At 43.9% G+C, this 12,909-nt stretch overlaps 1 long non-coding RNA gene across 2 annotated transcripts in view; it reads right to left on the bottom strand.

Moving 5' to 3' along the window:
* Positions 1–12,909, bottom strand: part of LOC308591792 — a 97,971-nt gene that overhangs the window by 64,002 nt on the left and 21,060 nt on the right. The window contains exons 3-4 of one of the 2 annotated variants that reach the window (XR_014010264.1): positions 11,114–11,168; positions 8,427–8,480 (exon numbers count right to left, since the gene is read on the bottom strand). This is a non-coding gene — a long non-coding RNA (uncharacterized lncRNA). Of the gene's footprint in view, positions 1–8,426; positions 8,481–11,113; positions 11,169–12,909 lie in introns of those variants that run through there. The other variant, XR_014010263.1, reaches the window with a different exon arrangement.

A 12,909-nucleotide genomic window follows, 5' to 3' on the forward strand; every position in this document is an offset into this window, starting at 1 on the left:
TAATACAGAACACAGTCTATCAGCATTTAGTGAACTCTTGGTGACCCTGGCGGAGAGCAGCAACTTTAGCTTCTCCTTATGAAAAATATGAATAAAAAGTAGAGTCAAAATGTAAGCATCACTCACAGAAAATGTTAGATTGGAATGACGCACATCATTTCAGCGCCTTGCACACAAAGTGGATGCCAGAGAAATGGTATCCAGAAGTTTGCTTTTCTCAGACAGGGAGACCACCATTTTAGGGTTAAATGCAGGAATCTTATGGAACTTTCGTACTAAGGATGTTTGTGGGATCATCATCATCATCATTCAAATTCTGATACAAACTAATCTGTTCCATACCTCCTGGGTTAATATGTTTCCCTGTGGATTTTCCTTAGTTATTTATAAAAGTATTTATAAGGTATCAGGGCAGGGAACAACAATGCTTAATACCCACTGAAGGCAGTACAGAACAATGGTTAAAATGACTGGCTGCTGTTTGCATTTCTCTAAATTTAGCAATGCACTTCTTGGTTGAAAGGAATGTGACAAATTTCATATAAAATGCATATTTTACAATAAACCACATTGCATAAATGCACGTTTTGTAAGAAAGTACATTAAAAGGATAGTATAGGTGCTGCCTGCAGGGAGGAGTTGTGCTGATGTCCCTGAGACCCCACAGCTAATTCTCCCCTGGCCTCCTCGCTGGCCCAAGTAGGACTAATTCAGCCAGCTAGCCCTGGTGACTATCTAATGGTAATTGGATGGATTTCCCCCAAATTGATTTTTGAACTTTGAATTTTATTGTTATTCATGTTTTTATACTGTATTTTATGCTGCTTCTATGTTGTATTACAATTAAGTGTTTAAAATTTGTTGTTAGCTGCCCTGAGCCCTGTTTTCTGAACCAGGAAGGGCAGGGTATAAATAAAAATTATTATTATTATTATTATTATTATTATTATTATTATTATTATTATTGGGAGGGGATAAGGTAAGATGAACACAGTGCAGATGTGCTGACCCCTGATCACTTTGCCTTGCCTCTCCATTTCCCAGTAAGTGGGTGCAGCTCAGCGATTGGAAGGTGATGTGATCATTGCTGCTCCACCACATTATCCATCACTGCATTTTGGCCTTCCATATTCAGGACGAATGCTTCTATAAGGGTAATGTATGCAAGCAAAAACCAACCAACCTTTAAATGCTGATTAATATTTTTACCTGGTTTTACTACTACTACTGCTTTATTTGTTAAATTTCTATAGAAACACAAAAATACATGACGTAGTAACAAACAAAAACAACACTCCCCAACACAGTTTAAAAGGCCATAGATTGTTTAATTAGCCAAAGGCCTGGGAGAAGAGGAATATTTTTGCCTGGCACCTAAAGATATGTTATCAAGGTGCCAGAAAAGCTTCCTTGGAGAGAGCATTCCATAAGTGGGGAGCCACCACATAAAAGGCCCGTGTTGCCACTTTCTAGTCTTGTCATGGAAGAGGTACACAAAGAAGGACTCCAAATGATGATCACAGAGTCCATCCAGGTCACTTCATATGGAAAGACCCATCCTTGAGGTATTGCAGTTCTGAGCCCTTTAAGGCTTTATAGTTCAAAACCAGCACTGGTTGCTCTGATGCCAATCTCTAGGACATGTGATACCCCCTTGGGAAACTTTCATTTGGTAACCTTTCCAATACTCCTCCCAATCTCTTGCTTCATGTTGCTTTTCAGGCAATGCTGCCTGACAACAACATAAAGGTGTCTAAGAATGCCCAGAGAGATTTTGATCATCCAGTATGAGTCCTGTTGACTTCTCTTGAAATGCATTCTCTTTAAATCAGCATTTTAGTTCGGATTTCTGCTGAATTTATACATTTTGGTATATACAATCTTGTAAAGCAATTTCCCATTTTTTGTTATTTTCACAAATGTATGCCCTTTTACGTACACTTTACCCTAGCATGAGCATTTTTATATACAGTGGTACCTTGGTTCTCAAACTGAATCCGTTCTGGAAGTCCGTTCGACTTCCAAAACGTTTGCAAACCAAGGTGTGGCTTCTGATTGGCGCTGGAAACAATGCCGACAGCCAAAACAGATGTTTGGCTTCCGAAAAATGTTTGCAAACCAGAACACTTACTTCCAGGTTTGCAGTGTTTGGGAGCTGATTTGTTCGTCAACTAAGCTGTTCGGTAACCAAACTACCATTGTACATTACTTGGTTGAAGAACTGCACTGCAAAATTCAGATAACTGCAAATTTTGAAGAATTGATGTGTTTCCGTTTATGTATTATTTTGGAAACTGCAGATGAAGTTTAATTGCTAACTGAATTGGATTTCTTCCCCATCCCTAATATACAGCACAACCCAGTCCCTATAATTTATTGTGGTCAGAAGAAGGAGGTGCAGTTTGTGCATGGAGCTCTCTCTCTCACAATATGGAATATGCCAGAGCTTCATGTGTGCATTGGAGCAAATTAGTTTAAGCTGAGTCTCTACTTTTGAAATTTCCCTGCAGAGGGAACGTGCCTCTTTAAAAATAAGATAGGATAATGTTTTATTTTCAAGCCAGGAGGTAGAGGAGGACCCATTTTGCTTTGACAAACAAAAGCCACAGAAGAAGCTATGTTGAATCTGGTCTTTACATGCCTGCTGCCTCCTTAGTGATGGAATAATTTATGAAGCTAACAAAATACTCCCAATAAAATGTAAAGACCAGGAACATAAAATGTGTAATAATCCTCAGCTAAACAAAATGACTGCTATAGCTACGACTTGCTAGTTTTAGTAGGGCATTTAACAACAACAGCCGTCACAGAACGGCACACAAATTTCAAGAAATAACTGTCCAATCTCGTCATTTTAACCATCCGCATTATACAAGCTACTCAGTCAATTAAGGACTGGATTCTGCAGCCATTAGGCTGGCAATATACAAAGGAAGGGGGAAGCTTTCCACCAAGAGGATTTTACATTCAATTTGATGGCTGTGAAAACATCTAGGCTCTGAGCATCAAGTTTACCAGCTATGGCCAAAGATCAAGAATCTAAGGATGGACAAAACTGTCATAAGAACATAAAAAGAACCCTGCTGGATTGAGCCAAAGGCCTATCTAGACCTGAACTCTGTTCTCACAGTGGATAACCAGATACCTGTGGGAAACGGGGAAGCAGCACCTGAGCAAAACAGCAGTCTCTGCCTACCTGCAACTCCCAGCAACTGATGTTCAGAGGTGGCCTCCAACAGTGGAGGTAGAACGTATCCACTTGGGTAGCTTTAAAAGAAGGTTGGACAGATTCATGGAAGATAAAGCTACCATAGCCATGATAGCTATGGTCCATCTCGATTGTAAGAGGCAGTAGGCCTTCCTAGCGCAATTACTGGGAAGTGAAGGTAGGGAGAGTGCTATTGTGCTCAGGTGCTGCTTGTGGGCTTCCCATAAGCATCTCATTGCCCATTGTGTGCACAGGATGCTGGACTAGATGGGCCTTTGAACCGATCCAGCAGGGGTCTTCCTAGGTTCTTATGACAGTTTGGTCCATCCCTATGTGCAACCCTATCTGGGATGTGGGTGGCGCTGTGGGTTAAACCACAGAGCCTAGGACTTGCCGATCAGAAGGTCGGCGGTTCGAATCCCTGCCATGGGGTGAGCTCCTGTTGCTCGGTCCCTGCTCCTGCCAACCTAGCAGTTCGAAAGCACGTTAACGTGCAAGTAGATAAATAGGTACCGCTCCGGCGGGAAGGTAAACGGCATTTCCGTTTGCTGCTCTGGTTCACCAGAAGCGGCTTAGTCATGCTGGCTACATGACCCGGAAGCTGTACACCGGCTCCCTTGGCCAGTAAAGCGAGATGAGCGCCGCAACCCTAGAGTCGATCACGACTGGACCTAATGGTCAGGGTTCCCTTTACCTTTGCTATGTGCAACCCACCTCGGGTTGTGTTGGGACAGTCTTTCATTCTGCTTATAGTGCCCTAAATATCTATCCATCTTTACTGAGGGAAAGTAACAGAGCTTTTACATAACACTTAGTTAGAGGAGCAACATTCCTCACCCCCCCTTTGCTAAGAATAATAGGGGTGCCTCCCCTTATCTTGTAAGACAGGGAGATTTCAAGGGAGATATCTAATTGCTTGCTTCATCAGCATGTTTCTCAGAAAAGGATGCCTGGGAATTGGACAGAAGAGGCAAAAATCTGAAAATCCTGCTTCACAGCATCACTACTTAAAACAATAATTAAACTATTGAGAAATATTGAAGGGACAACAACAAAAAATTATCTTGAGATTTGTATGCCTGATACTTCACTGGTGTAAATATTCAAAGGTCTCTGGCCTGGGAGACATTATACGTGAGGCTTATGAACACCTTAAGAATGATGCCTTATACTGAGGCAGACCATTGGCCAACCTAGCTCAGTATTGTCTACACTGACCGGCAGTAGCTCTTCAGGGTTTCAGGTGAGGAGTCTTTCCCAGGCTTACCTAGAGATGCTGGAGATTTAACCTGAGGCCTTCAACATACAAATCAAAAGGCTTTACCAATAAGCTATGGGCCTAGAGCTCTTCCTTGTGAAAGATGGCACCTTATATTTGATGAGGGTAATAACAGGGTAGATTACCTTGCCAGTTTTCTCTGAATTATTCCACCCATTGAATTTTCTTTCTTAACTGTCTGTCATTCTTTTTCCTTCTTCTCACCAACTACACATGGACTGTTGCTTGGGATGGAGAGAAGATCTCTAATCTACTGCATAACACAATAGTTAAAGAGTGTTAGACTTCAGTTCAGATGCAGGAGCCCCTTTGCTTGGGTTCCCCATTCAGCACTGAGGTCTCGCCAGATGGCCTTGACTAATAGTTATATGAACCTAAGTCAGTCATGTCTATTAAGTCACTAGCCCTTGCATTCATGCTGTGTCTATGCATACATGTGTTTAAAACCCAAATGGTTACACACCTGAACAGGTCCAGTTCCATGTTTTGGCAAACCCTGAGCAAGCTGTCCTTGGTGTTCCCTTGAGGTGACTGAGCATCCTCCATAAAACCAGCCACACTTTTAGCCCCCAGCAGAAGCACTGATGCAGCCTCCCCCTGTCCTGGTAGGAGAGGGTTTGGATGAGCTGGAGGGTGGGTTCTCCCTGACATCAGCACAGGAATAGGCTGGGAGCCACAGCAGGACAGTAGGGATGTGAGATTGAATTTGCTGTTGCTAACTATTAGATTTTATTGAGGATATGGCTATGCTCTATCTCCACTGCCAGAGGCAATATGGTTCTAGATAACAGTTGGTGGGAATCACAAATAGGAAAAGTGCTGTTGTGCCTTTCTTGTGGGCTTCCCATAGGCATCTGATTGACTATTGTGAGAACAAGTTTTTGGACCAAACGGGGCTTTGGCCTGATGCAGCAGGGGTGGTGGTGGAGGAGGAGAAGGAGAAGGAGAAGGAGAAGGAGAAGGAGAAGGAGAAGGAGAAGGAGAAGGAGAAGGAGAAGGAGAAGGAGAAGGAGAAGGAGAAGGCTACTTTGCTTCCTGTACTGGTGTCTTGTATTTCCTTCATTTCCTGGGAACTAGATCAATTGAAATGGAGGAGGGTTTCCCCCTCCTTTTTCACAAATTATGAGGAACCTTTCTCTAATAACAGACACACCCAGTCATGGTCAGATTTGGAAGAGAGAGAGAAATGTGGTTCTGTTAAACCATGGAACGCTGCTAGATTCTACTGTAACCATGTAATTAGTGCTTATTCTATCTGGGATTTGCTTGTCAGATATGATCTTATTTAATTACATGCCCATGCAAACACTTTCTTTGTATGCATTCATGCAAGCAGTTTGTATGCAAAATAGTTGTGCAATTGCACACCCAGAGAGAGATGCAAACTGATCTGATTAATGTCCCTTAGGGCCCTTGGATAATTTCAACAAGATTGCTAGACCAAAACTGGTTTCGGTAAAACTGGTCATTTTATCTTTTCAGATTTGAGAGTCGCATTTGTACAGAGGCCTTGTAATCATCTCTTTCAAATGGTGCAGCCAAGATCAAGACAAGCTGATAGGAGCTGCAATAATTAAAACAGAGGCTTTCATTTCTAAGTGCAATATTTGGAACATATGAACCCTTTCACAAAAGTCCCCTTCAGAGGCATCTTTGGATGAATTCAGTAGGCACACCTGCCCTGGGTCCTATGGGGGATAAGTTTTAGGGTGGGCAAGGGGGGCATTCAATTCAGGAATATGTTTTAGATTAAATGTGATTACTCCTCAAGGGTAGGGATGTTGAAAAACTGACAAGAGCAGAAGAGGAAGCAGAAATGGCTGCAGTGTGCAAGTTCATCTGTGATCAGGAAGAGAAACTACAGTGGTACCTCGGGTTAAGTACTTAATTCGTTCCAGAGGTCCGTTCTTAACCTGAAACTGTTCTTAACCTGAAGCACCACTTTAGCTAATGGGGCTTCCCGCTCCTGCCGCTCTGCCGGAGCACGGTTTCTGTTCTTATCCTGAAGCACTATTTCTGGGTTAGTGGAGTCTGTAACCTGAAGCGTATGTAACCTGAAGCGTATGTAACCCGAGGTACCACTATACTCAAGGGAAGATAATCAGTATTCTTATTGTTGCTGTTTTTAAATGTCCAAAGAATTAATTAATCTCATTTTATTTCATTTTGGTGTTTCCTTTACATTTAAATGAATGTAAGTTACATATACAGTGGTACCTTGGGTTACAAACGCTTCGGGTTACAAATGCTTCAGGTTACAGACTCTGCTAACCTGGAAGTAGGACCTCAGGTTAAGAACTTTGCCTCAGGATGAGAACAGAAATTGCACGGCGGCAGCACGGCAGCAACGGGAGGCCCCATTAGCTAAAGTGGTACCTCAGGTTAAGAACAGTTTCAGGTTAAGAACGGACCTCCGGCACGAATTAAGTTCTTAACCCGAGGTACCACTGTATTAGATAAATAGTTATGTATGTTACATAAGTCTTGTTAAACAATGGACAGTGAAAATAATAACATAGTATCTGGTGGGAGTTGAACTGCAGCAGAATGAAAGCAGCGTTGATTGTGAGAAATACAAGTTAGAATAAAATTGTTTCCTTCTTATATCCCGACTCAAGAGTGTTCCTATTCCTGGGAAATGCCCTGGTGTTGCAGGCACCTTCCTATGCATTTTGCATGAATGGTCTTAGCAGGGGGGAGAGTTGTTTAAGTGGTGGTGTGTATTACCGTTCTGTAACCAAGCAACATTTTATTGCCTGTGCAATTTTTTTCTGACTGCTGTATGGAAAAGCACATGAATCTGACCTTTGAATAGTTTTGTAAGTAAACCATTTTATGACTTACTAAACATGTGGTCTATCTCTGTGCTAGGGAAGTGGGATGCTTTGGAAAAGTGGGATACTTTCACTAGAAAGGGCACATTTAAAAGGTTTTACAGCCTATATTTACACACTTTTCTTTGCTGCGTGTTTTGTGATTTTAAATCTCTGCTGCAGCTTTGTCACCAAAGACTATTGTGCCTAACTTGGGTCTTGGCTTTGAACATAAGGTAGGGGTGGGAACCTGTGACTCTCTGGCTGTTGCTGGACTGCAACTCTCATTATACCTGACCACTGTTATTGCTGGCTGGATTGGATAGGGGTTGAAATCCAACAGCATCAAGGGCCACAGGTTCCACACCCCTGGTTTAAACCTTGCTGAGAATCATGTCTTCTCTATCGACACTATTTGTTCTATGACTTTCAAGATATTGTAAGATACTGTATATACCCTATTTAATTCTGCCTTGTTCCAAATTCCCATTTCCCCTAAAGTCACTGCAAACTGAAAAGTAGCATATTTTAATGCATATTGGGGTGGTAGAAATAATCTCCCACTATTTTCATGCCTCTCTTTTGCTATTACAGCAACATTTTCTCTTGTGACCGAACAATAAATGTTTCATAAACACTTCCATCCATCTGCAAGTGGACCTTGAAAATTGATTATTTTTGTTTGTTTGTTTTTACCCTTCCAAATGTTTCTGCTGTTAATGCAGCCAACATATTATTTTTTCCCCTGCTAGGAAAGAATGTGAAGAATTAGGAAAGCTGAAAGAAAGCAAGACTATGTGTTTTGAAGATGAAGCCACTCATGAACATTGGCACACAGCCTTCTTGGAACACACGTCCAAACACAGCCTGAGGACCGATGAACAGTCAATTTTTCAACCCCGTGGGGTGGTTTTCACATTATCGGGGACAAAGCAATAGAGCAGAACTCTTTGCTTCATATTTAAAGGTCACCATGGTTAATATTTATTAGAAGTGTGGGTATTTATTTGGGGATAGTTTTCATCTATTATTTCTAGGAAGGCCACAAAGAGTTCAGCACTATGGAGAAACAGTTAATGTTGTTTTTATGCTAATAACTACCAAATGGTACTGCTGCAGTTCTGGACTGGAAAGGGCAACTTACATTTTCCACACATGCACGTTAATGGTACAAGCAACACTGTAAATAATAATAATAATAATAAGTTGTTCCAGATATAGCCTAAACAGAAACAGATTTCATCCCTGTTCTGTAAATTTGATGGCTCAATAACGAATGCATTCAGTATGGCTTGACTTTGTTTTACACGCTTTAGACAAATGTTGTGTTCAGCGGCGTAGCATGGGTTATCAGCACCCGGGGCAAGGCAAGTAATTTGCGCCCCCAAACCCGGGGCAAGGCAAGTAATTTGCGCCCCCTAACCCCTAACCATGGTCATTAATACTGACGGCTCTACTCTGGGGCAAACGTTGTGGTGACTACTGCCCTCCGTGGTGTTGTTTTTGCAATTAAAGGACCCCTGCCTCAAATAAAGCATCTTGGGGATTGGGGACTGGGATTTGCCAAGGGAGCTGGAAATTGCAGTTCAGTGGCGGGTCAGGGGGAGAGGGTCCCTTCCGCGTCTGGGTGCCGCGGGCCCCTTTGCGTCAAGACGCGCATCTTTGGGCGTCGCGGCGCAGCCTTCTCAGTCCCCCTCCCCGGCCCGGCTAGTCCCGACGCGGCTTCTTTCTGGCGCGGGGAGGGGGCGGCTCTGGGGCCAGTGCGTCGGCCGGCCTCCGGCACGGGTGAGGGGGGGCCCCGTCGGGGCGGGTGGGCGGTCTTGGCGCGCAGGCACTAGAGCGCCGCAGATGGTGCGTTTGGCGGGCTGCGCGCGTCCAGACAGCGACCCGAGCCTGGGCGGCGTGGCGCTTGGTGCCGGAGCCTCTGCTCGCAGCGCCCCGTCGGGAGACCCGGCCGGAAGGAGCCTCGAGCCGGCTGTCGGACGCGGTTGAAGCAGCCAGGGCGGCATGGCAGGCGGTGTGTACCCCCTGCACCCCCCACGCTACGCCACTGCTCTCTGCCCCACCGCCAGGCTTCGGAGCAGCCTTCCGAAGGCTGGCGGCGGGAGGAGGTCTCTCCGCCTGGACAGTGGGGTTCCTGCTTCCTCAAGGAGGGCCGGCCAAACGCGCCCCCCCAAATGTTGCGCCCGGTGCGGCTGGCACCCCTGGCACCCCCCACGCTATGCCACTGGTTGTGTTCACAAATAATATAGTCCGCAGGCAGGCATCTTCACTCCCATCCCTTCGTAAGTGAATACATCTTTTTGCATATATGATCCTAGCTAGCTATTAGGAACACCTCCAAAATTATACGCATCCAAATTTCATCCCAGATTTGAAAGTTTTAAATTACCTGCTTCTGTTTCTGAAGCAAAGCTAAAGCCTTTGTCATCGTTAACTGGCTGCAGTGTTTCTCTGGGTCCCCAGAGACAGAGGGATAGGGTAGTTGGTACCTGAGACACCTCCTGGACCTACAAGCCACTTCCTATGTGAGAGCTGTAGAACCATCCCATTCCAACATTTGTCTCTGCTGAGAGCCTCTCTGGACCACCACCAGATGCCCAGACAGTGCTGTAACAAACAAAGACACTTTGGATCACACCATGTTCTGAATCTGAATCTGGAAGGTGGGGAGTTTGAAGCACCCCTCTTTTTTAGAAGTACAATGTCCATACGGTTGCCTCAAAGGGACATGCCACATTCATCCCTAACAGCAACTTGTTTTACTCGAGAGACATTTGAGCATGAAGTAGTGGGTTGTTCTGGTTAGAATATCCTTGGTGAATTGATTCTACTCATAAGAGATGCCAATGGCAATTAACACTCTGCATTTGAATATTTCCATCTTTTCTATGTATGTATTTATTTATAGAACCATAAGTGTGTTCGATGTTTTCCAGAGTACAAGCAGGGTTGCAAGCAGCTGTGTAGCCAACAGGATCTTCTGACTCTGGTGTGCTATTTGTATTGAAGGTCCCAGCCTGGTGCTATGTGTTTGTGTGTACAGTGGTACCTTGGGTTACATACGCTTCAGGTTACAGACTCCGCTAACCCAGAAATAGTACCTCAGGTTAAGAACTTTGCTTCAGGATGAGAACAGAAATCGTGCTCCGGTGGCACGGCAGCAGCAGGAGGCCCCATTAGCTAAAGCGGTGCTTCAGGTTAAGAACAGTTTCAGGTTAAGAACGGACCTTTGGAACGAATTAAGTACTTAACCTGAGGTACCACTGTACATGCATGATCCTGAGCTATTGTCCATAGCGCAGTGGCAGAGCACATGCTTTGCATGCAAAACATCCCAGGTTCAGTCCCTGGCATCGTCACAAAGGTCTTGTCTGATACTCTGAAGAACAGCTGTCAGTCCGTATGGAAGATACACAGCTTCCCTCAAGCATCTGGATGGCCACTCTGAGAACTTGATACTGGATTAGATGGGCCACTGGTCTGATCCAGCAGGCTCTTTTGGCCTTTTTATGTTCAGCTAGAGAGAGATGTGGTCTCACTTGCTATCAAGGAACTTCCTTTGTTCTGCACGACAGCCTTCACATACAGAGCCCCATGCCTCCCCACAATAGATTCAATCTTGTTTGCAACCCTCATTGACAGGAGAGAAGAAAGTGGTGAAACCAAAGTCCTCAATTATTTAAATGCATGTTTCAGAAGGAAAAACAATGATAAAAGGTGGCCTTAAAAGCAATTGGCAGTGGTGGGGCTGGGGCTGGGGAGAGAAAAGGACTTTTGTTTTTGTATGTGAGGAAGTAACCCATTACTCACAGTTTGATCCATTTCCTTTCACCAATAGTGTCAAAGATGCAAGGTCATCATCCCACTGCAAGGGAAAGAGATTACAAAAATATTAATGGAATCCTTGGGATTATGCTGTGTTTTACCAGAAGTAAAACTATGTTTTTAATACATTTCCACATATAAAAATAGCTTGAATGGATTCTTGAAATCATTGGCTTAATAGTTCTATGACAGACAGACAGAGAGAGAGAAAGAGAGGCAGGGAAGGAGGGAGGGAGGGAGGGAGGGAGAAGAGTCTCTAGTGACCAAAATCAGGTCACAGGAGTGAAGCTTAATAGAGAAATTGATGGGAGGGATAGCTGGGCACACAACTTGGGCTGGGTCCTGGAAGCTTGGCCTCCTGTCTCTTCCACACTAAAGACTAATATATGACTAGGACTATAGCCAAGCCTTCCTGAACCCGAGGCCCTCAAGATGTTAGCACTACAACACTCACCAACAGCAGCCAACATGGCCAAGTGAGGAATGATGGGAGTTGAAATTCTAGCAACATCTGGGAGGCACTAGGCTGGACCATAGTTATCACCACCCAGAAGTACCACTGAAAGTTTTAGTTGTTGGAAGCAGAGCTATATCAGTGGTACGGTGAGATTCCCAGAAAGGTGCACAGGCTTGGTGTATTTTAAAAGCATTTGCTGTTTCAGTTTGGTACCTCACATGATAACCAAAATGTGTCTTCCTGAAGAATACACACATCTCTTCTGAAACATAGGGGTTAATGATTTTTCTTCCCACTTTTGTCCAGCCTTCCCTAAATTGCACCCTTGATAGCTTCCACCTAATAAACCATTTAAGAACACAAATAGAAGGAGCTATAACCAAAGTACATATTTCAAACAAATGGAAACAAAAACAGTGCATTCCCCATATTGCCAAGAATTTCCAGTTTTGGACTCATTTCTCACTGGCCTGGGTTCAGGAAGGCTGAGGGCTCACCCCATTCCTTTAGACTCAGTAACAGTCTATTACATATTGCTAAAAGTTTGCTAGTGTCCACATTTTCATGCTTCTAGACATTTTTTCAGCACAATGGTCATGGGTTATAATGGGGCAAATGGGCCTCTGACAAGTAATGGAAAGCCATCCTTTACATATCATCTGAGTCACAGGAACTGGGCAAAGGTAATCTAGGTACCCATCAAACATGTCTCGTCCTCATTTTATAATCCAGGAACGAAAAGCAGCAACCACAAACCACACTTCAAATATTCGCTTTGCTTATTAAGGGACATGCTTGTAGCAAGTTTCTGCACTGATGGTATCTGCTAAATTGTGTGAGGTTTCTAATCGCTAAGTGGATTGTGCTTCAAAGAGCTAAATGAAAATATGCACTATATCAGTGTTACTTAGGTTATGTAGAGGGGAAAAATGACAAGGAGACCGAAAGACCTTCTGGCAAAGCAGAGCAACCTAAATGCAGAAAGAAAGCATCCACTTAAGACTTCTTCTGGGTCTTTCTTCATGCAATTCATTATGCTTTATGCCATTCATAATGTGTGTGTGTGTGTTTTCAAGCTAGATGAAACTGAGCAATAATTTTAGTGCACTCAAGGACTGTGGATGCAATTCATACGGCTAAGGAGTATCTGAGTGGAAATTGTGTGATCCCATCATGCACACAACAGCACAGGAACTGCTTTGCCATGCTGAGATTCCACAGTACAGCAGCATACATGTCATCATTGGAACCATACGTATAAGAGGCACCAGTTGCTATTAGGCAGACCAGTGGGGAGTGACTTTAGTCACACCTGCCCTTCTAG

Source organism: Podarcis bocagei (genome assembly GCF_964188305.1).
Source record: "Podarcis bocagei genome assembly, chromosome: 7".
Taxonomy (NCBI): domain Eukaryota; kingdom Metazoa; phylum Chordata; class Lepidosauria; order Squamata; family Lacertidae; genus Podarcis; species Podarcis bocagei.